Genomic DNA, 23,978 nt, shown 5'->3' on the forward strand with positions numbered 1-23,978 from the left:
ATATTTTAAGTGATGGGAAAAATGATTGTTAGTCACCAAGTATAGGTAATTAACTTCTTTTATAACAACTTCATTGAAATATAATTCACATACCATGCAGTTCACACATTTAAGGTGTACAATTCATAGATGAAGTGTTCAAAATAGGCAAATTTATGAAGATAGAAAAATAGATTAGTGGTTATCTAGACTGAGCTTTGGGCTGATAGATTGTGGGGAGAAGAGGACTGACTGCTAATAGGATATGGATTTCTTGGGGGGGGATGGCGGCTTGATGAAAGTGTTCTAAAATGGTGATTTGATGGTTGCACAGATGTGGTTATACTAAAAACTATTGAATTGTACACATCTGAGTATAAATGGAATTAAAAAGCCATGGGATCAGAGTGAACGTAGATGAAGAAGAGATCAAAAGACTGTGTATGTACTAAAGCATTTAGAAGTTAGGGTGATGAGCAAGAGAGACTTGAGAATGCATGTCCAGAAATATAGGAGGAAACCAGACAAGTTTGGAATCATGGAAGGCAAATGAAGAGAGCCTTTCAAGGAAGAGGGGGTACTAACAGTATTAAATGATTCTGATGAATCGGTTAAGATGAGGATTGAGAGTTGACCACTTGATTTACAACTTCCAAAGAAGCAGTTGTGGTAGAGTGGGTGGAGGGGACAAAAGTCTAGTGGGAGGGGATATGGGAAAGGGGAATAAAGTAAAGACAGCAAGTATAGGTTCTTTACCGATGAATTTTGCTCTTGTAGGAAGGATAGAAAAGGGGTATAGCTGTGTGATGTTGGGGAGAGGTAAGTGGATTAAAAGCAATTTTACGTTTTTAATCTTTTTTAGGATTGCATTAACAGCATGTTATATGATCATGAGAATGAGTCACTAGGAAGAAAAAGGAACTGATGATATAAGGAGAGGGAGAATTGTTTTAGTAGGTCAAAGGAAGATGGATCAAGTTTACAGGTAGAGGAAATGGATTTACAGCTAAGCAAGGACAGCTCATAGGAAAAGGAGAGAAAATGACATATGTTAGGTTATTAGTATGACTCCTATTTTAGAAATATATGGGTGAAATACTGTCATGGTCTTTATTTTACTAATTTTCTCTATATGACTTTTATTAAATCTAGTAATAAATCTGTGACTGTCGTGGTTAAAATTAATATTGAAAGGTGGGGAGGAGCTATGAAATGTTTATGCTTAGTGTTAGGAAAACTGTCCAGATACGTTTAATCAAATAATTTTGCTCTTCAAACTAAGCCAGTATCTGTCTGGTGGTTTTGTTAACTATCAATTGATGGGACAAAAGTTTTAAGGTAATATTTGTAAATCAGCAAATCCAAATAATCAGTCAGCTGTATATTATTAGGCCAATAAATTTTATCATGTTCACTTAATAGTGACTGTGGATGTGGTATAGGTTTGTTTTTAAAGTGTTGGATAGAGAATGGAAGGAATTTTTTTTTTAATTGAAGTAATGATTTACAATGTTGTGTTAGTCTCTGGTGTACAGCAAAGTGATTTAGTGATTCAAATGAATATGTGTATTTTTCATATTCTTTTCCATTATGGTTTATTATAGGACATTGAATATAGTTCCCTGTGCTATATCGTAGGACCTTGTTGTTTATCCATTATATATATAATAGTTATATCTGCTAGTCCTAGACTCCCAATACAACCCTCCTCTGCCCACCCTTCCTCTGGCAACCCCAAGTCTATTCTCTATGTCTGTGAGTCTTTTTCTGTTTCATAGATAAAGTTCATTTGTGTCATATTTTAGATTCCACACATGAGTGATATCATGGTATGTGTCTTTCTCTTTCTGTCTTACCTTCACTTAGTATGATAATCTCTGGGTCTATCCATGTAGCTGCAAATGGAATTATTTAATCTGTTTTTTTTTTATGGCTCAGTAATATCCACTATACATATATGTACATATACAAACACACACATATACCACAATTTCTTTATCCATTCATCTGTCGATGGACATTTAGGTTGTTCTCATATCTTGGCTGTTGGGATTAGTGCTGCTGTGAACATAGGGAGCATGTATCTTTTTGAGTTAATAGTTTTGTCTGGATATATACCTGGGATGGGATTTCTGAATCATGGGACATTTATGTTTTTAGTTTCTTTGAAAAACCTCCATACTGTTAGAATGGAAGGAATCTTAAGCTACATCTCGTTTGCAGATTCAATTTTTGTTTAATGTCCTGTAGACAGAAGAGTGAAATTGAATAGGAAAATTGAGATAATAGACCCAAGACATACGGAAATTTAGTACATGATAAACTTGACATTTCATAGAGGTAAAAGTGGATTTTTTAAGAAATGATTAATCATTTGGAAAAAGATAAAATTAAATTCATACCTCACATCATACAGAAAAATAAATTGCAAATGAACCAAAGATCTTAATGTAAATGATGAAACTATATGAATACAAAAAGGAAACATGGATGGATTCTTCTGTAACCTGGGTAAAAAGAAGGTTTTCTGTGACTCAAAATCCAGGAGCAAGAAAAGGAAAAATTGGTAAACTTGAATTTATAAAAATTTTAAGTAAGACTTTTGCACAGCAGAAGACCCCCACTAACCCACAAAGCCAAAAAAATACAAAACTTGGAGAAAATATGGATTATATATCATAGATAAAAAGCTAATATACCTCATGTAAAGATAAAATAGAAGAAGATCAAATAGAAAACAGGTAAAAGACATGGACAGATAGTTCTCACAGAAAGCTATAAAAATTTCCCTTAAACATTTGATGAGGTAATCACTCTCACTTATAATAGAAATCTGAGTAAAACTGCACTGAGATACCAGTTTTCACCTGTGAGATGGACAGAAATTTAAAAGTACAAACACTCTTAGCTGTGAGGAAAGGGGTATTTTCATACTTTGTTGATGGTAATACAACTGGTATTTTGGTTTTTTTGGGGGGGGGGGCTTGGGTTTTATTTATTTATTTATTTATTTTTTTTTACTGATTTTTTTTTTTTTTTTATTAGTTGGAGGCTAATTACTTCACAACATTTCAGTGGGTTTTGTCACACATTGATATGAATCAGCCATAGAGTTACATGCATTCCCCATCCCGATCCCCCCTCCCACCTCCCTCTCCACCCGATTCCTCTGGGTCTTCCCAGTGCACCAGGCCCGAGCACTTGTCTCATGCATCCCACCTGGGCTGGTGATCTGTTTCACCATAGATAATATACATGCTTTTCTTTAGAAACATCCCACCCTCACCTTCTCCCACAGAGTTCAAAAGTCTGTTCTGTACTTCTGTGTCTCTCTTTCTGTTTTGCATATAGGGTTATCGTTACCATCTTTCTAAATTCCATATATATGTGTTAGTATTCTGTAATGTTCTTTATCTTTCTGGCTTACTTCACTCTGTATAAGGGGCTCCAGTTTCATCCATCTCATTAGAACTGATTCAAATGAATTCTTTTTAACGGCTGAGTAATATTCCATGGTGTATATGTACCAGAGCTTCCTTATCCATTCATCTGCTGATGGGCATCTAGGTTGCTTCCATGTCCTGGCTATTACAACTGGTATTTTGATACCACTGAACCCCCAGTTAGTATAGGGTGACTCAAGAACTGGCTTCCTTGCAGAGCAAGAGAGTGAGGGAAGAGGAGTCCGTTATCTAAGGCACTTCAGGACATACATCTAACCACTTAACTAGATCCCTTTTACTCTTCTTCCCACAAATCCCTGAAGTCAGAAGGAGGTGGGAATTGTGGTCCCCTTCCCTTTTGGGCCTCAAAACTCTATGATCTCTCTCACCAAGACTGGCTTTTGAGATGCTAAAGACAAGTTAAAGGACAAAAATTATCCTTTCCCGAGATAGTAGTGGGACTACAACATGGGAAATGTTTTTGATTGTAGGGGAGTGAATATTCACTAACTGTTCTGTTCTTTGGTAGCAAGTAATGGGGCTCTTTCAGTAAATGGATTCATCAGGCATGTGAAAGCAAAGGTCAGGTAATTGGAAAGGCCAAAATTATTTTGTTAACTTAATAATCCTCATTAGCTGTCATTGCCATAAGCCATGTATTATATATATGTATCAGATGTCATATATTAAATGTCATCACATTTAGAATTATTTTGTTTGTGCTAGCTATTGGAGGATTTTTCTCTGGCAGCACAGTGGTAAAGAATCTGCCTCTCAGTGCAGGAGACCCAAGAAACGTTGGTTTCATCCCTGGGTCAGGAAGATCCCGTGAAGGAGGAAATGGCAACCCACTCTAGTATTCTTGCCTGGAAAATTCCATGGACAGAGGAGCCTGGTGAGCTACAGTCCATAGGGTCACAGAAAGTTGGACACAGCTGAGAGACTGAGCACACACACAGTTATTAGAACTGGAATAGAAGGTGATGTGGCAATTGATAATAACATGGTGCTCAGTCGTGTCTGACTCTTTGTGACCCCACGGACTGTAGCCCACCAGGCTCCTCTGCCCATGAAATTTCCCAGGTAAGAATACTGGAGTGGGTTGCCATTTCCTACTCCAGGGGATCTTCCCAGCCCAAGGACTGAACCCCTGTCTCTTTCATCTTCTCCATTGGTGGCAGATTCTTAACCACTCAGACCACCTGGGAAGCCCAATAATAAGTCAAATTTAAAAATGAGTTATCCTGTTGGTGAGAATATAAAATGGTACAAGCTGCCTTGAAAATCAGCGTGGCCATTCCTCAAAATATTAATCCTAGAGTTACCATATGACCCAACAGTTCTGCTCCTAAGTGCATACCCAAGAGAGTTGAAAACATGTCCACTCAGAACCTTGTAGAAGTGTTTGTATAAGCATTGTTTATAGTAGTCAAAAAGAAAAGATAAGCCAAATGTCTGTTCACTAGTGAATGTAGGTATTGTATACCATATAATGGAGAATTAATCAGCCATAAAAATGAAGTAATGATATATGGTACAACATGGCTGAACCTGGAAAACATGATAAATGAAAGAAACCAGTTATAAAAGATCACCTATGATTCCATTTCTGTGAAATGTCTAGAATAGACAACTCTGTAAAGATAGAAAATAGATTAGTAGTTACCTAGGTCATGAGGAGTGGCAGGAGTAGTTTGAGGGAGGAAGGGGACCAACTACTAATGGATTTGGTTTCTTGAGGGTCTTGTGTGGCAAAAATGTTTTAAAAATTACAGTGGTGATTTGATGGTTGCACAGCTGTGAATATACTGAAAACTTTTGAATTGTAAACTTTAAAAGTGAATTGTGAAGTATGTGAGTTATATCTTAGTAAAGTTGTTAGGAAAGAAGTGAATTATCTATACTTAGTAACTAAGAAGTTTTTTTCCGCATCACTAAAATGTGTGTGACCTATTCCTATATACATTGCTGGTGAGAATGCAAATTGGCACAACTCTTTTGAAAGAGACTTTGGCAGTATCTAACTAAACTGCTTACCTATTTACATTTTGACCCAGCAATTCCACTTCTGGAAATCGACCCCGAAGATTTGCTTCCAGCAATACAAGAGTGCATGTGGACAAGAATATTCATTGTAGCATTATTTATAATCATAAAATAGTGAAAACAAAATGCCTATGCATAAAAGAACAAGGAAACCTCTATAATGGATACAGAGTGATTTTTAGGATTATATGGTTAAGTGCCACAAGCAAAGTACAAATTAGCATCTCTATTATATTACCTTATATAAGAAAGAAGGCAGCATAGGAAATTACACTTATCTGCAAATGAAATACAGGAATGATAAGCCAGAAACTGCAGACACAGTGAATAGGAACAGGGTGGAAAAAATGAGGAATGGTAGTTGGAAGGACTGATGCTGAAGCTGAAACTCCAGTACTTTGGCCACCTCATGCAAAGAGCTGACTCATTGGAAAAGACCCTGGTGCTGGGAGGGGTTGGGGGCAGGAGGAGAAGGGGACGACAGAGGATGAGATGGCTGGATGGCATCACTGACTCGATGGGCATGAGTTTGAGTAAGCTCCGGGAGTTGGTGATGGACAGGGAGGCCTGGCGTGCTGCAATTTATGGGGTCGCAAAGAGTCGGACACGACTGAGCAACTGAACTGAATTGAACTGAACTGAGTGGAATTAAAGGAATGGAGGAGGTTGTGACATTACTGAGTGCACTTTTTTGTATGGTCTGAAGTTTTGGAACTGTCAGTGTTTCACATGTTTGTAAAAAAATTTATAAAGTTAGAGGAAAAAAAAGTGAAAACAAAAATGGGCTAAAACAGAAACAAATGAACTCAACTGAATTTCAAAAGAATTACGTAATTATTTGTGGTTTGGTGTGGGGGCAAACTAACAAAACTTTTGAACACAGTGTTTGGACTGTATGGCCTAAAGGCTGAAGACCAAGAGACCTCTTAAAAAATACCCAGTTTATAGGCTTTCCTTTTTCATGCAGAGCTATGGGTTAGCAAATCTAAAACTACTTTCTTTGTATACTTTCTTTGTATACTTTGTATACTTTCTCTGTATACTTTGTATACTTTCTTTGTATATAACTACTTTCTTTGTATATGTGGAGTACATGGTAAATAAATAGTTTGTGAGTAATAGAAGCCACATTTCTTATTGTTGAAGGAGGTAGTTTTAAATATGCTAAGGAAGAAGGCTAGAAGGAAAGAACCTCATGGTGTTTGACTGGAGCTTGAAGTACAGATAAACTCATCTTTCTTTCTTCCATCCATCCATCCATCTGTCCATCTATAAAAATAATTACAGATGCGACAGGGTTGTGTGTGTATGAGTAAATGTATGTCTATGAATATCTGTGTATATGTATATATATTAATTTAATTCATACTCTTCTATATCAACCCTTTGTATGAATCTGCTTCCTAGATGATTTTAGTCAGTAATTTTATCATTGATTAAACTTGGTAGGTAGAATATTACAAAAAAATTCATTTAGATGCTCTCTTTGTTTTTGAAGTTTGGTATTTACAGAATGTATTTGTTAAATACATTTGCTAAAAACATTAGATTTCTAGCTGTTTAATTGTGATTTGTAGGGACCTTCTTGAAATATATTTAGTTTAACTTTGTAAATATCCCCCTAAATTTTCCTTTAAGGAAAATGTTTGCAATGTTAATAAAATGTTAGTAAAGAACCGCCCATAATAAACATCTCTAGTATGTACAAATAGGAAATAACATGTTTAGCAGTCTTGACTGATTAATAGATTAAATTCATTTCAACATTTGGATTTATATACTAGCATGTAGTAAGGAGAGATAAGAAAGCCTTCCTCAGCGATCAATGCAAAGAAATAGAGGAAAACAATAGAATGGGAAAGACTAGATATCTCTTCAAGAAAATTAGAGATACCAAGGGAACATTTCATGCAAAGATGGGCTCAATAAAGGACAGAAATAGTAGGGGCCTAACTGTATGCAGGTTGGGAAGCAACAGTGAAAACTGAACATGGAACAACAGACTGGTTCCAAATAGGAAAAGGGGTATGTCAAGGCTTGTATATTTAACTTATTTAACTTATATGCAGAGTACATTATGAGAAACGCTGGGTTGGAAGAAGCACAAGCTGGAATCACGATTGCTGGGAGAAATATCAATAACCTCAGATATGCAGATGACACCACCCTGATTGCAGAAAGTGAAGAGGAACTAAAAAGCCTCTTGATGAAAGTGAAAGAGGAGAGTGAAAAAGTTGGCTTAAAGCTCAACATTCAGAAAACTAAGATCATGGCATCTGGTCCCATCACTTCATAGGAAATAGATGGGGAAACAGTGGAAACAGTGGCTAACTTTATTTTTGGGGGCTCCAAAATCACTACAGATGGTAATTGCAGCCATGAATTTAAAAGATGCTTACTCCTTGGAAGAAAAGTTATGACCAACCTGGATAGCATATTTAAAAGCAGAGACATTGCTTTGTCAACAAAGGTCTATCTAGTCAATCAAGGCTGTGGTTTTTGCAGTGGTCATGTATGGATGTGAGAGTTGGACTGTGAAGAAAGCTGAGCACCACAGAATTGATCCTTTTGAACTGTGGTGTTGGAGACGACTGTTGAGAGTCCCTTGGACTGCAGGGAGATCCAACCGGTCCATCTTAAAGGAGATCAGTCCTGAGTGTTCATTAGAAGGACTGATGTTGAAGCTGAAACTCCAGTACTTTGACCACCTCATGTGAAGAGTTGACTTATTGGAAAGTACCCTAATGCTGGGTAGGATTGGGGTCAGGAGGAGAAGGGGACAACAGAGGATGAGATGGCTGGATGGCATCACCAATTTGATGGACATGGGTTTGGGTAGACTCCGGTAGTTGGTGATGGACAGAGAGGCCTGGCGTGCTGCGATTCATGGGGTCGCAAAGAGTCGGACATGACTGAGTGACTGAACTGAACTGAACAGAAGGAGAAGATATTAAGAAGAGGTGGCAAGAATACATAAGAGAACTATATAAAAAAGATCTTCACAACCCAGATAATCATGATGGTGTGATCACTCACACTCACCTAGAGCCAGACATCCTGGAATGTGAAGTGGGCCTTCGGAAGCATCACTACGAACAAAGCTAGTGGTGGTGATGGAATTCCAGTTGAGCTATTTCAGATCCTGAAAGATCATGCTGTTAAAGTGCTGTACTCAATATGCCAGCAAATTTGGAAAACTCAACAGTGGCCACAGGACTGGAAAAGGTCAGTTTTCATTCCAGTCCCAAAGAAAGGCAATGCCCAAGAATGCTCAAACTACCGCACAATTGCACTCATCTCACACGGCAGCAAAGTAATGCTCAAAATTCTCCAAGCCAGGCTTCAGCAATACGTGAACCATGAATTTCCAGAGGTTCAAGCTGGTTTTAGAAAAGGCAGAGGAACCAGAGATCAAATTGCCAACATCCGCTGGATCATCAAGAAAGCAAGAGAGTTTCAGAAAAACATCTATTTCTGCTTTATTGACTATGCCAAGACCTTTGACTGTGTGGGTCACAACAAACTGTGGAAAATTCTGAAGGAGATGGGAATACCAGACCACCTGACCTGCCTCTGGAGAAACCTATATGCAGGTCAGGAAGCAAGAGTTAGAACTGGACATGGAACAACAGACTGGTTCCAAATAGGAAAATGAGCACGTCAAGGCTGTATATTGTCACCCTGCTTATTTAACTTATATGCAGAGTACATCATGAGAAACGCTGGGCTGGAAAAAGCACAAGCTGGAATCAAGATTGCCGGGAGAAATATCAATAACCTCAGATATGCAGATGACACCACCCTGATGGCAGGAAGTGAAGAGGAACTAAAAAGCCTCTTGATGAAAGTGAAAGAGGAGAGTGAAAAAGTTGGCTTAAAGCTCAACATTCAGAAAACTAAGATCATGACATCTGATCCCATCACCTCATTGGAAATAGATTGGGAGACAGTGGAAGCAGTGTCAGACTTTATTTTTTGGGGCTCCAAAATCACTGCACATGGTGATTGCAGCCATGAAATTAAAAGACGCTTATTACTCCTTGGAAGGAAAGTTATGACCAATCTAGATAGCATATTAAAAAGCAGAGACATTACTTTGTCAACAAAGGTCCATCTAGTCAAGGCTATAGTGTTTCCAGTGGTCATGTATGGATGTGAGAGTTGGACTATAAAGAAAGCTGAGCGCAGAAGAATTGATGCTTTTGAACTGTGGTGTTGGAGAAGACTCTTGAGAGTCCCTTGGACTGCAAGGAGAGCCAACCAGTCCATCCTAAAGGAGATCAGTCCTGGGTATTCATTGGAAGGACTGATGTTGAAGCTGAAATTCCAATACTTCGGCCACCTGATGTGAAGAGCTGACTCATTTGAAAAGACCCTGATGCTGGGAAAGATTGAAGGCAGGAGGAGAAGGGGACGACAGAGGATGAGATGGTTGGATGGCATCACCAACTCGATGGACATGGGTTTGGGTGGCCTCCGGGAGTTGGTGATGGACAGGGAGTCCTGGCGTGCTGTGGTTCATGGGGTCGCAACAAGTCGGACGCGACTGAACTGAACTGAACTAACATGTAGCTCATGGCATGATCCTATAATAGTTAGGATATGGTAATACTAATATATTAGTAATCAACATGTTTTTATCTATGGTTGACAAAATGTAGGCTAAAGAATTAAAACTGTATTGGAGTCATTGGATTTGCTACTGAACACCACATTTAAAGTATATAATTACCATTGTGTAATTATTATATATAATCAGAACCTTATACTTTGTTTATAACCATACTCCTATACTTTGAGGAAGAAAATATGTGTGAGTCTTAGGTACCTTAATGATTATTCATTATGCAATAATTGAATTTTCTTTTGTTGGTTTCAAATTATTAGAATCTCATCCTGAAAAAATCAAATTACATAATAAAGTATATCTTGCTCTATAGCTGGTGTGAATATATTAAAAAAGAAATTAAAACCCCAAACTAATTTTTTGTTTACTGCTATATAATTTAAGGCAGTTCTAGGCATTTATGGCAGACAGCTGACACATAACTAATTACAAGTAGCAATTTTGATAAAAATTTAGAATTAGGTTTTTTAAAAATAATTCTCTTTGCATCTAAATTGTAGCTTGTACATATTGTTTCTCACTAAAAATAGTCAGAGATACTTGGAAAAAATGGCTGGTTTTGTACTTGAAGCAGGAAATGCACAAAATAAACCTGGAACATCTTGTTATACCAGGTAATAAGGAAGGTTAAAGACTACTGGAATCTTTTCCAAAAGACTTCCATGGGCTGAAAATGGAACAGTTTGAGCTTTAATAATTTCTACAGTGGTTTGAGACACAACATATATGTTTAAATACAGGATTCATAATGACTCTTTAAAAAATAACTAGTCATACTGTTGGGGATACTGTTGAACCAGTCATTGTTTTAAAAGTTGAAAGAATTACTTATCCTGTCTCTCCTTTGAGAACTGTACCCTTGGGCAACTACATAGATGATGAGGGGGAAATTTATTTTTACAGAACTATTCTAGCTGAGAAATGGGAAAGGAATTATAAAATTAGAATATCATCACTTTGTAAACCTTGGTAAGTTAATGAATTTAAGCATTGAATATCATGGATTTTAACACTACCAGAGAAAAGCAGCCAGAACATTTGCCTCATGATGTAAAACAAAATACTAACCATGAAAAACTCTTGCCTCTGCCAGAAAGAAGAATTGAACTTCAATCTGATCAAGCATCTAAATTCAGCTACTAATTTATGGAAAATACAGAAGAAGAAAATGTTAAATACTAATAGCAATTCTTTGCTGGATATAGTCAGAAAAATCCAGCCCGTAGAAAGCTACAAAATAACCAAAAATTTTTTTCCTCTCGTCCCAGATCTCAAAGAACAAACAGGAGGGGACACATTTAAAAATTAAAGTTAAATAAAATTAAAAACTCAGATCCTCAGTTTTCTTTAGCCATATTTCAGGTGCTTAACCAGCCATATGTGACTCATGGCTACCATATCAGACACGGCAGGGATGGAAAATTTCCATCTTTGTGGAAAGTTCTGTTGGATAGTTGTATTAATTTCCTAGGGCTTCCAAATAATTTACCACAATCTGGGTGGCTAAAATTACAGAAATTTATTCTCTGACAGTTCTGGAGGCCTGAAGTTCAAAATTAAGGTGTTAGTATGGCTGTACACCCTCTGAAGTTTCTAGGGGCTTATCCTTCTTTGCCTCTTCCAGCTTGTGATGGCATTCTGATGTTTTTGGTTTGTGGCAGCATATTTACCGTTACTCTTTTAAGGATACCAGTCATTGGATTTAGAGCCTACTCTTAAATCTAGGATGTTCTTGAGATCCTTAATTACTTCTTCAAAGACCCTATTTCCAAATAAGGTCATATTTGCAGATACTGGGTTTTAGGATTTGAACATAATTTTTTTTAAGAGACAGAATTTTAACCTACTACGACAGGGCTACTAAACATTAAAAGGGACTTGAGACATATCGAACAATTGGAGTGTTTGGACTCTTTGGATTCTGATACAAGGAAACGTTATAAAATTAAGAATTATGAAATGAGGGAATTCCCTGGCAGTCCAGAAGTTAGGATACCATTCTTCCACTGCTGGAGTCATAGGTTCAATCCCTGGTCTGGGAACTAAGATCCTTCATGCTATGTGGTGTGGCAAAGGGGGGAAAATGTCACTTCAAAAAACTGTATAAACATTATGAAATGATCGTGCATTTGGATAATGAATATCTATATTAAATTTTGTTAGCTCTTTTATGGGTAGTAATAGTGTTTAATCCTTTTTAAAGAAAGAACTTTTATTGTTTAGAAGTAGAGCAATATTTACAGTTGAGATGAAATGATATATTGGAAATTTTTCAAAATAATGCAGGAATGAGGAAATGAATAGGTTATGGATCAGGGGCTGCAAGCTACAACCCAGGTAGCTTACAGACTGTTTTTGTAAATAAGGTTCTATTGGAACAAAGCTATGCCGATTCAAGTACATATGGCCTATGGCTACTTTTGTGCTATGAAGGCAGAACTGAGTAATTTGAAAAGAGACCCGTGGGCCTTGGAAAACTGAAAACATGTACTGCGTGACATTTTACTTAAAAGTTTGTGGACTCCTTCCTGGTATAGTTCAAAAGAGGTAGACAATGAATTGATAATAGTAAAAGCTGTCTCTTTTTTTGTATATGTTTGAAATGTCCCATAATATGTTAAATTTTCTGAAAAATAATAGTTGCGTGTTTCTCTGATTTGAGAGCAAAAAAGAGCTATGTCTTAAAAAAAGAGAAACAAAGGAAAGTATGTAAATATTTCATTCTAGAAAAAGTTCTATTTGTGATATTTTATCTCTGAGGTATGAAATGACTGGTAAAAAGATAACATTTGTTAAATCTGACTGTTGGAAACATGAATCTTACATTATTTTGTATTTATCTATATGCTGAAATATTTTTAATTAAAAAAAGCCAAACTCACATGTTATAAATGTAAGTTAAAATGTGTAAGGGCAAAGTAAACATTTGAGAAAGAATTTATAATATATAACAGCAGTTTGAGAGCCTTAATATATACACATCCTTTATAAATTTCCAAGAAGAAAAAAAAAAAATCTCCCTGTTAGAAAAATTAGAAAAGGACACATACACTATTTGCCAATAAAGGCAGTTGGGCAACTTGCATATGGGAAAAAAGAGAGAGACCATAAGGAGAAAAGTTAATTAAAAAATAGACACCATTAAGATTTAAAAAATATATATGTAAATATAAAATCTCTCACCACTATATATGGAGAGGGAGGAGAACTATGTATGTATATGGAGAAAGTTAAATTTGTAGCTTTGCTGTTTTTTGTGTATATTTTGGCCAATCAGATTGTTTTGAAAGTAATATTTTAGGGTAAGCTGAAGTTTCTAAAATTTAACAAGTGAAGAAAGGATATATAATCTATTTTTCATTATTGAGTTTGTTGGTCAACAGAAATTTCTGTTCATGTTTAACATCTTGTGTATACTGATTGTTGAAATACTTCTCTAGAGGTTCTTAAACTTTAGCACATATCATAGTCTCCTAGAGGGCTTGTTCTATAACATGACTCTTGACCTCATCCCCAGAGATTTTGATTCACTGGGTTAGGGATGGGGCAAAGGATTTCTATTTTTAAAATGTTCCCCTGTGAGCTGATGCTGCTGATTTTGAGGGCCACACTTTACTAATTGCTGCCTTACAGTGACGAGAAAAGAGAAGGTAAGGAAAAAAAGATATTTGTATATAGCAACTATATACAGAGGATTGTATTCAGTATCTTATAATATTGTCTTTGATGCACAAGGTGTTATGATCAGTTGAATGAACATACAGTATATGAAAAACATTCCCCTTTTTTTTTTTAAGAGAATCATTTGGAGCCTTAAGCTTTGTAACTTGTATAGCTTTGGTATGTAGGTGATGGTTTCATTGATTTAGGCTTAACTTTTTTGAACAATACTGAGCTTTTAAAATTTTTTTGAAGTATAGTTGATTTATTAATACAATGTTGTGTTAATTTCTGCTGTGCAGCAAAGTGATTCAGATGTATGTATATGTATACATATACACACATTATTTTTTAAAATATTCTTCTCCATTATGGTTTATCATAGGATATTGAATATAGTCCTCTGTGCTATAAAGTAGGATCTTGTTTATCCGTTCTATATATAATAGCTTACATCTGCTAACCCCAACCTCCCACTTCATCCTTCCCCCAACCCTGTCCCCCTTGACAGCCACAAGTCTGCAAAACTGAGCTTTTTGTAGATTATTGAGTTGACGTGTTATTTAGGTGAATGAGAATGACTTCAGAGTGGAAATAGTGAGAAGAACAAGTGATATAAAGAAAAAGTATGATTCTACTAATGTAAAATTAAGCAAGCAAAGCAAAACACTACATTTTTAGGGAAATATATTTGGTAAAGTTATTTTAAAAAGCAAGGGAATGATAAAGCTAATTTCAATATTGTAGTTACCTCCCAAGGGAAGAGTATTTATACTCCATTGTTTGCATTTATTACTTTATTTATATGGTGTAAATACATTTAAAAAATAATATTCAGTAAGAGTAATTAAATCCTAAAGTAAAATGCTCTATTTCCTTCAAATAGGAAAAAAATAGGAAAAAAAAATCTTGAGAAGAGTTAAGACTCCCTTAGACTCTTAGTTGGGCCTGCCAAATACCCTAGGCTGACACTGTATGTTAGAACTTCTGCAGTGATGAAAATTTTAAAAATCTTTGTTAAATGTGCCTAATAAGTGCTTGAAATGTGGTTAGTGCAGTTGAGGCAGTGCTTTAAAATTTAATTATTTGAAATTTATATTTAAATAGGCACATGTGACTGATTTCTACCATACTATTACAACAGACAGTTTAGAACATGGTTTAGCCCTTGATTTAATAATCTGTTAATAATTCTCCTATTGAATATTCAGTGTTTGGTTTGCTGACATTTTGCTTCAGTCACTGAAATTTGTATATTATCTTGTGTGCTTTGACTCATGCTTCTTACGTTGATTGGTAGCAGTTTGATTTATTTCTCTTGTACCTTATATTCCAAAAATTGAGTCTTCAGGATCAGTAGCTCCTGGACTAAAGTTTATTGAAAACATAGTATTTTATTAATTATAATGAGTTTTGAAATTTTCATAGGTTGTTATTTTTAATGTTAGAATTTTATGACTTGATATTCTGTTGATTTCTACTTAAAACATTAATCCATTGACTTTTCTGAGCTCCAAACAAAATTCTTTTTATTTTGTAACTTGAGTCATTCAGCAGATATTATGAACCATGCATTCTTGAGAATTGGGGAATGATAGAGGAAATAAACTCTGACTTATGATGTGAGCATATTTGGTAGTATTTTTAGAAAGAAAGCACAGTGTGCTTGAGAGAAACACTGGATGGTCATATAGTGGAGGAATGAGAATAAGATAGTATATGACCGGGAAGAGACCAAACAAAAATGTTTATATATTTTTGTTTCATTATTTTGTCACTTGATGGTAATGGAGATTGTACATCAAAATTCTTAAGAGTTCCTGTTACTGTATAAATGAGATTTTTTAATTCACCAAAGGACTAGTAATATAGAAAGAACTTATAACCAAATATCTGACAACTCAATTTTTTAAAAAAATAAGGCAAAATTATCTAAAAATACACTATACAAAGAAGATACATGAATGGCTAACAGTACTTGTAAACATGTTCAGTGTTATTAACATTGATATCAGAGAAATGCAAATAAAAACCACAGTGAGTCACTCTATAATCAATTAGAATGACTAAATGAAAACACCAAGAATAAATCATAATACCAAATATGGCTGTGTCTGTGGAGCAACTGCAATTCTCATGTCAAATGGAAATGAAAAATATTCTAGACACTTTAGGAAAGCAGCTTGACACTTTCTTACAAATTTAGCATACACTTACCATATAACCCAACATTCCCACTCCCTGGAATCATCCAAGAGATATAAAACATGTATATACATTATTTTTTTTTTTGAGAATCATCATAGAGGACTTATTCATAATAATACCAAATGGGAAATGACCCAAATATTTATCAACTGGTGAACAGATTTAAAAAATAATACCACAATACAGATAACTCAGATCTACATAAAGGAAAAGTACTCAGCAATCAAAAGAAACAAAGTATTGATAAGCATGTACATGATTATATCTCGAAATCATTAAGCCAGTTGAAGTAAAACACTACATACTGATTCTTTCTGTATGAAACTTCTCTGTCCTAATAATGGTTATTGGTTTTACCTATTTAATATTACAGTTTAGTCCTCATGTTCCAGCTTTGTTCTTCATCCTTGGCTGAAAGCTTATTATAGTAATAGGTGTTATTCAAATATCTGAAACCTGTCATGAAGTGCTTAGAAGTGAATCTGTTTTCTCTGTCCGTTTGAAGCCGATAGCATCCTTGATCAGATTCCCCAGATGGATGTCTGCTTTTTGCTCTTATTCCTTTTACAGACCAGCTTCCTTTACTTATTTATCACTTTGCCCAAATTCACAAGATCTGTAACTTAAGCATTGCCTTTATATCTGACTTTTGGGTCCAGTTCACAAGAGAGAACATTTGATTATTAATAAGCCAATGGATTGACTAGTCTCAGATTAATCACCCCTGTCTCGTCTAGTTGGGATTAGGGAATGTGATTGTTGACTGGTATGGCTGCCTACGCTGCACATTTAACTGAGTAGAATTTGTGATGTAACACTACACAAGTAATTAAATGAATTCTCCATATGTTAGGTTTCTTTGATTACCTTTAGGTATGTTCATTAACATATTTTTTAAACACTTATAACAATATACAGTGACAGGTGATGGTACTACAAAGATGACTAGAGGCAGGTATAATCCTTGCCCCCAAGGAGTTATAGTCCTGGTGGAACTAAGGGAATGGGAGTGACACATAAACAATAAAAATGATGTAATACAGTGATAATAAGTAGGTAACTGATACAAGTAGACTACTTGATAGTCATATCAAGTAAGGATGTAGAGTTGGATTTCTGTCCCTGCAATAAACAGTATGACCTTGAGTAAGTTTCTTAAAATATCAAAGTACCAGTCTTTAAAAAGAGAGTGACGCACAATTTCATTGTGTCACCCCAGAATAATGTACGTGAAAGTGTGAAGTGTAACAAAAATGTTATAATTGTTTTATTGAACTATTTCATTGCTTTCGGTTTTAGTGTAATCTAGTAAGTTTTGAAAGACTAATCTTTTTTTTTTCTACTGCTGTAACCTTAGAGGATATGTCACCTTTTTGAGACTTGACTTTTGCTTTCTTTTTCATGTGGAAGTAAATTTTGTTGTGAATTTTAATGTATTGCCCTTTCCATATTACTTGCTGATCTCTTAGTTCTTCTGATAGGTACTTTGCTATTTTGTCAGGCTCTTTGCTTGTACATTTTTTTGCTTTTCTGTATTTTTACTTTTCTCTTTGAATTTAACATTTATTTTTGATACAAATACTTGAAGCTCTACTTTTATACATAAGTATTCTTTGTGTATAGTATTTCTACTAAGTTGCTTTATTTTTAAAATCAATATTGTTGCTTTTGTTTTGTATTAGCTCAGGTTTATATTGATGTATCATTATTAATTAATTAATCAGAAGTAAAGGCATCTGTCACTTGCGAATCTGTGTATTTTTCCTCCCAACTCAACTACAGGTTTTATATTTTAGAAATAAGATATTTTTATGCTTTCAAGTTACATTGCTTTCTGTAGTTTATTCTGTTGGGAAATATGGAAACGATTATTTTGGTTTTCATTTGAGGCAGATACATGCTACTGATTGGAAGTCGTGTGTGTGTGCGTGCTAAGTCGTTTCAGTCATGTCGGCTTCTTTTTGACCCTGTTGATTGTAGCCCACCAGGCTTCTCTGTCCTTGGGATTCTCCAGGCAAGAATACTGGAGTGGGTTGCCATTCCCTTTTCCAGGGGATCTTCTGACCCAGGAATTGAACCTACATCTCTTACATCTCCTGCATTGGCAGACATTTACCACTAGCGCCACCTGGGAACCCTTGATTGTAGGTCTTGTATTATTAAAAAAAGTGGTCCCTTACATTGGATGGTTACTGTAGTGGATAATTGGCATTTTACATTGACAGCTATCAGCAAAATTAGCTCTTCAAAAAGGTGACTGATAAATATATGTTATTTATTTACTACATGTGTCTTGTGTAATGAATGATACAGTATAGTTATGGGGTCTAGAATTTAAACAGTGGCACTCGGTGATATGAAAAAAGCATATAAATTTTTCTTTTGCAGTACTGAAAATGTCATTTGTAAAGTAATTATACACACATGTACATACAGAAAGTGAAAAAATATAAATAAGCAAAAATAAGAAAATTAAGAATACCATATTCCCATCACCTAGAGATGACATAGTTAATACTTTAGTGTTCTTCTAGATATTTTTCTGTGTGTGTATATGTATACTTGTATTTCTTTACTGGTAATATATTATTTTGTACATGTTATTTTAACATATGCTTTTTTATGTTAATTTCTGCTTTTCCGTATCATCAAATTTTTATCTTACCTATCCATGCTCACATTTTTTCAGTTTATTCTAAACTGTTATTTGCAGTTGATCTGTTCAAGACAGGTCCAATCCAGAATAACTATTCAAGTCTTTTAAATCTAGCACAGCACTGCCCCCTGCCACCACACACACACCTTTTTCTTGGCACTGACTTTTTGATTAGCCATTACCTTTTGTTGTGCATGTCTCTTTTGTTGGGGGCGGGTGGGCAGGTGAGGTGGCATGTTTAGTTGTGTCCTGTTGGTGTTGTTTAGATTATTCCTCTGTATCTTTTTTTTTTTTCAGCTCTCTATATCTTGTATTTTAAGTAAGCTCATAATTTTAAATTTAGCTACAATATAAACTCTTCTTCTCAATAATCTTTTAACCAGATCAGTATGGTAACTACAAATATTGAATGATTTTTGTCCTCATCTTCCTTTTTGTTCAAAGACTAGAAGAGTTTTCATGAATTACCTATGTACACATTTCTTTAATTATGGTATGTTAATAAAAAAGAAATCTAGATTCACTTAGGTCCACAAATATTATTATCAGTGTGCTAGTCTGTCCAACTCCTTGTGACTCTATGGACTGGAGCTCTTCAGGCTCCTCTGTCCATGGGATTCTCCAGGCAAGATTACAGGAGTGGGTTGCCAAGCCTTTCTCCAGGGGATCTTCCCGACCCCGGGATCGAACCCGTCTCTTAGATCTCTTGCATTGGCAGGTGGATTCTTTACCATGAGCACCACCTGGGAAGCCATTATTATCTATAGCCTGTGATAATCTAAAACTTGAGTATAAATTCAAGTTATCTCTAGGGTTTTCTTTAAAAATACTTAATAAAACATGTAAAATAATGTTTTCTTTAAAAAGGAAAATGTGAAGCAGGTGCATTGCTGAACTATTTGCATACCTTACCTTGTATTGATAGGAACATTATTGATCAAATTAGAAAGTCTTAATTACAAGGTCAGTTCTTAAAATTTAGATCACTACATGTTTCAATTTTGGGAAACGCATATTGTGGAGTACAAAATGTTTTAATGATTACTTAAGAAAGTGGATTCCTGAGAGATTTGACATTTCCGTATATTACTTACTTGAATTTCACTGCTTCTTACTTTGTATTAATAATTGGGAAAGTGCTAATAGATTCTGTCATACCAAATCTTAAAATCCGTAGGCTACTGAAACGTGGAAATATTAATAGATGTATCTAAAAATATAAAACAGAAAGTATGAACCTTAAAACATATTTCTGAAAATCTCATTGGTGATTTTACAGTTGTGAATTTTGATTTTTGAAAATATAGGTGTAGGGATTCAAACTGCAAACGAAGATGAGTCCTAACATTTTTATATCTATTAACCCAGGAGAGTAAAATAAACTTTAAACAGAAATGATTTATAGTGCTTGCTTCGGCAGCAAATTGGAACGACACAGAGAAGATTAGCATGGCCGCTATGCAAGGATGACACACAAATTTGTGAAGTGTTTCATATTTTGGGGGGTTTGACAGAAAACAACAACATTCTGTAAAGAAATTATCCTTCAATTTAAAAAATGCATTAGAAATTTATGAAGATTTTACATATTTCAAATTAGATGAGCATTATGCAGTGAATTTCTGTTTATTAACCCTAATTACTGAAAACATTGTACCCCTTCCCAAAAAGTTTCAATGGAGTGGTTTTATTAATTCTTCTTTTATCCAAATTGAGTACTTTATGTCTTCTTTCTTCATGTGCTTACTACTTTTCTGATTTTATCACTTAAGACTAATGGATGCCTGCTCATTTCTCATTATGGACCAGAGACAGGTGTGGATGTGTGAGCAAGGGAAAAGCTTTGGAAAATCTTCCCTTATTTAGTAATTATGTCTGATCCTTTGCTGTGCTCTTTAAAACCTAAGGCATGAGCAAGGCTGAGCTCTCTGACTTGGATCAGGGTATCCTTTCCTAATTTAAATTCTCTTCCACATCAGACATAGGAGTCCTGTTTCTAATACCTAGTTTTAATTTTCTTTCCTGTGCTTTAATTACAAAAGCCTCTACACCTGCTTGGTCATACTTCTTGTCATATATGTATATATACATATGTACAAGACACATACATATATATAAACAATCTTTAGATACCTTGTTTTCTAAATATACCTCACTTGAATAGTTGAGTTTGAATCTCTTAGTTGAGGCAAATGCAATCAGAAGTGAATCTGCATGTATTCAGTTAATTAGTGGCCCATTAGCTGGTAAGGAGAGTTTATGGTTTGGAAAGAATGTGTATAAGTTTACATGTAACACAGTAATATATCAGTATATAGAAGGTGACCTTGATTTATCAGGTTACAAAAGTAGCATTACAGAGACAAAAGGAAAATTTCTCCAATCCAATTTAATCTTAAGCAGTTACTTTTTGTTTGTTTTAAATGATCTTTTAGCTGTTTTCTTAAGAAACGTAGATTTTCCTTCATAACCATTATTTAGTTGAAAAATCAGTTACATTGCTCAGTATTGGGCCAAATCACCGTCATCTACTCTGGTTATTGACCCCTAAGATCCTTAGAATATGCTATCATTTTAGAAAGTAGAGGGTAAGAAGGGCATCTCTCCTGATAACTGAGGTTGCTTCGTCTACCAAGAATTCATGCTGTTTCCTAGCCCTTCCACCCAAGTTCAGTTCAGGAAGTAATTGCTGAGCATCGTTCATTTGTATGTGAGCACTCTTGATGGTTTGGGTTGGCCTCAAGTTCAAGTACTGACTGTTGTGGAGGAGGTTAGCCTTATCACAGGGCGTGATGGGCAAGGATGAGAGTGACTGTGGAGTGTTGGAGGGAAGGAGGGAAGGTCTAAGTCACCCCCAGGTGGGCAGAACTCAGAATGCTTGAACTTCAGTTAATATTTTGAAACATACCTCTTTTAAACCCCCAAATGTTAACTTGAAAACTGTTGGCTTAGAAGACACTTCTTTCAAGAGAAAATACAGATATCATTAAAAAAAAAAAAAACAACAAAAAAACCCCCAACTCATTTATGGCCATTAGCAAATTATTTCCCATGATAGACACAAGCAAGAATCTATGATCATTGACTTCCAGATCTATTTCTTTTGTTTCACTGTCCATTATCCTGGGTTGCTTCAAGGTTCATTCCCACTCTTTAAAATCTCAGTGTGTTGATTTAAAAAACCAGAAGAAAGAAAAAGACAGGGGTCAGATTTAAGGGAATGTGGGACTAGAGGGGCTAGTGGGAAGGAAAGCTGGAAAAGCCAGGCCGGGAGTATTAATCCAATGTTTACACAGTAAGGAGAGTGATATCTTTATATGATTAGTAAATTTTCTATGATGGAGATTTCTGAAAAGAAAGTTCTGAAATTATTTGTAAAGCAGCAGCATACATAAATTATTAAACTTTTCAAGAAGACAGTTTTGAAGAACAGCATAGTTTTGGTTTAAGTGTTGACATGCTTATTTAGAAAAGAATTAGTCTTGCTACAGATCATATTAAATGGTTTAAAATAGCTGATGAGTAGAACAGCTGTTGGTTGCAACTCATGATTCCATGATGAAGTATAGAACTCGTGGTCCAATTTTCAGTATCAAGCTGTTTTCTCTGTCTTTGATTCTAGCCACCATTGAAGTCAAACACACTGGGGCTTGTTGAAGTCTCAGAAGTAATAATGTAGAGGGATCAGAGGATTATTATTTTAGTAAAAATAAAAGTTGCTTCATGCATTTAAAGTCAGGTATTATACATGCTATAATATAGGTCTGAAAGAAAATCAAAGCTTCTAGTGTTCATGAGATGGCAACTCAAAGAAAAACAGACTTTATGGCTTTTGAGATAGTTATACAACAGTCTGGCTTACTGGAAAATGAAAAGGGAAAAGAAAAGCTAGCTGAATAGTCCCAGGTCAGTTTTATTTACTTGTAAGATACTCCTTTCACATATAGATCATGGTGTAAATCGAGTGGAAATATACTGGTGGGGACACTACTTGTAGCTGTATTTTCAGAACCTCATGGTTATGCTATTATGTGAATTATATAATCCTTCTTTGAGGGTACTTTCTCTTTACCCAGGTAATAATGGGCCCTCATTTCTGTAAGAGTTTTCAAATGATAACAAAACAACAAAGACAAAGGAAATCAGACTTCAAGTTCAGCCAGCCATAGACAGAGTTATGGTGTAAATAATCAGTTGAAATAAACTGTCCTCAAAAATAAAAGCTTGATTTTTTTTTAAAAGAATGACTTTGGTTGTAATGCTCAGTAAAATGAAAGGATTACTATGAAATTCTTGCAATACACACCAAGATTACAAGCCTAGATAATCATTAGAAATACTTTGTAATGTTTGTAATATTTTATTATTTGCGTTCTCTTTTAATCCTGTCTTGTAATATTTAAAAATTGGTATTAAGAATTAATGAGAATTGCTTTTTCAATTAAAATCACTTTATAGGCAGCTTCCAGGAATATTTTTATTTCTGAAAGCAAGGTATATATAATCAAAGCTTTTTAATAAATAAGTTCATTTTATTCCTCATGTGGGAAATATCCTTAATTTCATACTTTTAATATTTATAGTACTGTGTATTGAAAGTGAAAAGAAAAAAGTGAAGTCGCTCAGTCGTGTCCGACTCTTTGCGACCCCATGGACTGCAGGGAGAGACACCAGGCTCTCTGTCCATGGGATTTTCCAGGCAAGAGTACTGGAATGGGTTGCCATTTCCTTCTCCAGGGGATCTTCCTGACCCAGGGATCGAACCTAGGTCTCCCACATTGTAGGCAGAAATTTACCGTCTGAGCCACCAGGGAAACCCGAAGTACTGTGTATTATTTCACATATATTCTTAACACATGTTTACCTCAGGCTGTTTCTTTTTTAAATACTAAGGTATATTCATGGACTGCTACCCAGTGTTTTAAATATAATCAGCTTTTCAATTGTGCATTTATCCTTCAGTCATAGAAAGAATAGTTCCTTTTACTACTAAAGCTCATCAAGTGCTTTTTCCCTACCCATATTTTTTTTAATACATATTTTATTGAAGTATAGTTGACTTATACAATGTTTCAGGTGCACAGCAAGGTGATTCAGTTATACAAATACACATATTATTTTTGAAATTATTTTCCATCATAAGTTATTACAAGATACTGACTGTAGTTCCCTATGCTATACAGTTAACCTTTGTTGCTTGTTGTGTATCTATTTTTTAATTAGAAATCTAGTATTCTATTCATATTTAGTCAAACAAGTAGAATCAAAATGTCATAATTTTTTTAGGCAAAAATTCATAAGTTTTCTAAAATGTATATACATATATGTAGAAAAGCTTTTCTGCAACACTTGATAAAGG

General features: G+C 35.1%; 1 protein-coding gene and 1 pseudogene across 7 annotated transcripts in view; both read left to right on the top strand.

Moving 5' to 3' along the window:
• TCF12 (transcription factor 12) overlaps positions 1-23,978 on the top strand; it is a 390,963-nt gene that overhangs the window by 44,767 nt on the left and 322,218 nt on the right. The window lies entirely within an intron of this gene.
• On the top strand, positions 20,026-20,120 carry LOC133067516 (U6 spliceosomal RNA; annotated as a pseudogene).

Source organism: Dama dama, chromosome 12 (genome assembly GCF_033118175.1).
Source record: "Dama dama isolate Ldn47 chromosome 12, ASM3311817v1, whole genome shotgun sequence".
Lineage (NCBI taxonomy): Eukaryota > Metazoa > Chordata > Mammalia > Artiodactyla > Cervidae > Dama > Dama dama.